The sequence below is a fragment of the Etheostoma spectabile genome, chromosome 19 (genome assembly GCF_008692095.1).
Source record: "Etheostoma spectabile isolate EspeVRDwgs_2016 chromosome 19, UIUC_Espe_1.0, whole genome shotgun sequence".
Taxonomy (NCBI): Eukaryota; Metazoa; Chordata; class Actinopteri; order Perciformes; family Percidae; genus Etheostoma; species Etheostoma spectabile.
Window position 1 is genome coordinate 16001015 of NC_045751.1, and position 3346 is coordinate 16004360.

The 3346-nt window shown below is 40.8% G+C and overlaps 1 long non-coding RNA gene across 1 annotated transcript in view; it reads left to right on the top strand.

Moving 5' to 3' along the window:
• The window catches only part of LOC116707238 (uncharacterized), a 9676-nt gene extending 8048 nt beyond the window's left edge, over positions 1 to 1628 (top strand). Inside the window, exons 2-3 of the long non-coding RNA XR_004336437.1 lie at positions 729 to 738; positions 1619 to 1628. This is a non-coding gene — a long non-coding RNA (uncharacterized LOC116707238). The remainder of the gene's footprint in view (positions 1 to 728; positions 739 to 1618) is intronic.
• The last annotated feature ends 1718 nt before the right edge of the window (positions 1629 to 3346 follow it).

Genomic DNA, 3346 nt, shown 5'->3' on the forward strand with positions numbered 1-3346 from the left:
CCCCCCCCCCCCCCACGCTTGCCTGAAAAGACAGCTGAGCAAGGAGAGAAGACATTTAAAGCAGGTTGTCATGCTGTGATTGGATCATGAATTTCACAGACAATTCTGGTTGGTTTACTGAAAAGTGAAAGCCTCTTAACTGAATAGTTTTACGGAAAGATGGTGGTGATTGAAGTTTATTTAAAAGTCTACCTGAAGGAATTTGCCCTGAGCTTCATTTGTATTACACTCCAAGCAAATATATTTGAAACATAGGCTAAGATCATATACTTATATTAACTATTTAGCAGAGCTTCCATGCGCCAAAGGGTTGATCAAAGCAAAGCAAAATGCTCAACTATTCACTATAGTCCTGAAAGCTACAATTCGAACCAATCCAAAAATTTTACAATAAACCTATGAGGCACAAACAGGATCAAAAGCCAAACGAGCCCCCATATTGTCATAAACCTGGCTTTAGGTCATGACAAAAACTGGGAAGAGACTAGCACAAGAGGCCAATAATTTATAGTATTTATTATCAGTAACATCACTAGTGTTAGTGTGGATGTGTGTATAATCTGGTGTTGATACCTTGAACACAGTTAGACAGAATATAGACAGACAGCTAGCACTGGCCGTCAACATATATTCTATATTTTCCAATCTGTTATGTATATTTTAATTGCCTCAAATGATGCTACAAGGAAGATAAAGTTTGGGATCAAATTGTATCTATGGTGGCTGAGAAAACTCCCTGTGATCTAAAGTGAGACTGTGACACAGTAGCAATGTAGCCTATGAGGCTGTTCACACTTGGCATTGACACTCGTCCTGGGTTATCTGATCACAACCTGGAAGCAGAATGTGTCTCTACAGTGTCCTGAGTGTCCATTTGTGATCGGATCCCACTTCCCTGCTCTGTATGCAAATAAACACATACATAATTTCCGTTTGCATATAGGCTGGTTGTGTGTGAGTGTCTGTGTGTATACATGTCAGTTGTTGCTCTCACATAAATTTTACATTAGATACATGCGATTACTAATGAAAAAACACTGGCCATGTCTGGGTCGCTATAAGAAAGTCTACTGACGGGCGGTGGGACCTATGCAGAAGAGACACCTTTCTTTCTGAGAGGAAAGATTTTTTTAAGAGTCTTTTGCTGTGTTGGAAATCATAGCCTCATTCACTCACTCCCTATTCCCTACACAGTGATTTTGAGAAAGTCACTGAAAGAAATTGTTGCATCTCTAGATACGCCGGTTATTTATGTTAACTGCAGAGAATTCAAACACCACTACAAAATGGCGAACACACCATATAGTGCATGGTTTCTGTGTGTAGCTTTTATAGGCGCTTTCACACCTGCCCTATTTTGTTTGGTAGAATTGCACTAGAGTTAGTTTTTTTCTCCTTGGTGCGGTTCATTTGGGCAGGTGAGAAATTACACTCAGGTGCACACCAAAAGGGGACCAAACAAGCTTGCAGAGACCTGCTTGAAGACGTGGCCTCGGTACGCTTTCAATCCAACTCTGGAGCGGTTTGTGTGTGGTATTCCGCAAGTCTGAGCTACATGTCTCCTGTAGTCAGGTGTGATTTGCAATCTGCGAGGCGGCAGATCATGAAACTGTGGCAGCTTGCTTTGTTTTTCTCACAGAAATAGACAGCGCTCAAGCTCTCGGTGAGCAGAGCAGATGTGGGAACGTCAATCGCAAATCAGTGTCTGATTATTTTAATGAAATAAGCTGGTTTGCCCTGGAAGATGCAAGAAATATGCACTCATCCAGAACACATGACCTTCTACCTTTATTTCCTTTCTTGCTCCCCACACAAGACACATCCAACCAATAAGAGGAGTGAACGTTCTAGTGTTGTTTATAACGACGCATTTTGGTACGCTTGGATTTTTCCAGGCGTGAATCAAAACCAAACAAAGTGGAAATCTGTCCAAGTTTACAAACTCATCAACTGAGTTGAACAGACCACAGCCAACAAACTATAGGTGTGAAAACCATCCGCAGTAGGATGAAGACCCAACGTTTCCTGATTTTGCCTTTTCATAATAAAAGAAAATGAGTGGAGACTTTTATTATGTAGAGGCAAAATCAGGAAATGTTGGGTCTTCAAAAATGAAACCTTTTTTAGATTCAGTTTGCCGGCTTAATTAGCATTGTGTAGCTCTAGCGATGCAAGTTTAACAAATATAAAAGTAAAAAATGTAAGAGCAGGAATGTTTGTAGTACTAATCTACAAATTGGTGAATTCTGAGACATTTTAGGAAACTAAAAATAATGTTATTGTCTACTGGCGACTGCCTTTGCCAAGCAAGAGCGGAGCGCAGAGCTCCAGGAGTCAGGACACATACCAGCGGAGTTGTAATCATGTCACCAACTGTCGAGTCCAGAGAAGAGGGACTCAAGTCTGACTCAAGTTCGAGTCCAGGACTCAAGTACTCCATCACTGCCTGCTCCACATAACAGTAGTCAGAAACTTCCTCCAACTTCCAAGTTCTATTTCATGAAAGCTCAAGTTCGATTTCATAAATTCTCTGAGTCCAAGTCATCAGTGCTCAAGTCCAAGTCGAGTCATGAGTTCAGAGAACAGCAACTCAAATTTCTTTACTACACCACATTTATTTAACAGCTTTTACTTCTGTTATAGACCAAATCCAATACCCAATAGTACATTAAATATTGAAAGTCCACAATTGCAACGCACCATTAACAATAGTTTATAACAGTTTATCACTACAGGGGGCATTTTTCTGCATTATAAGTACTTTTATTTAAGTGACATTTTTATATGGCAGTATTGATACTTTTGGGAACTAAATTATTTCCTCCACATTAAGCTTGCAGATTAAGAAGGGGAACAAAGGAGTATGTGACAGTATTTTGATGTACCTACACTCTGCAGATATTTTTTGCCTAAAAGGTCTTCACACTGGACTTATAATGGATTCATAATGGATTCTGTATTTTGTCCCAGACCTAACTGGCAGCCAGCAGGAAGCTGCTGTTAGTTTTGGTTCCACGTTCTGACATCACTCATTGACCCAACCAATCATGGACTGATTACACAGCCCTGCGTTGTTTTGGTCCTGGCAGCCATGTCTGAGTTGATACAAGCAGGTAGGGTGTATATTTTGAACTGTTCTGTGCCCATCCATTTGCCCACGTCAGGTGTAAATATAGGCGCTTAGTCCTGGTGTATATGCGAGTCTGACCAAAGGGGCAACTCCCAGCACTCACCGCCTTTACCATGTCAATAATACATCTCCTACTGACTGGAAAAACAAAGCAACAACTCAGTCTGGGGCTTTCTACAATGTGGCAATTAAAGCTGTGTATATGTGTGTGTGTGT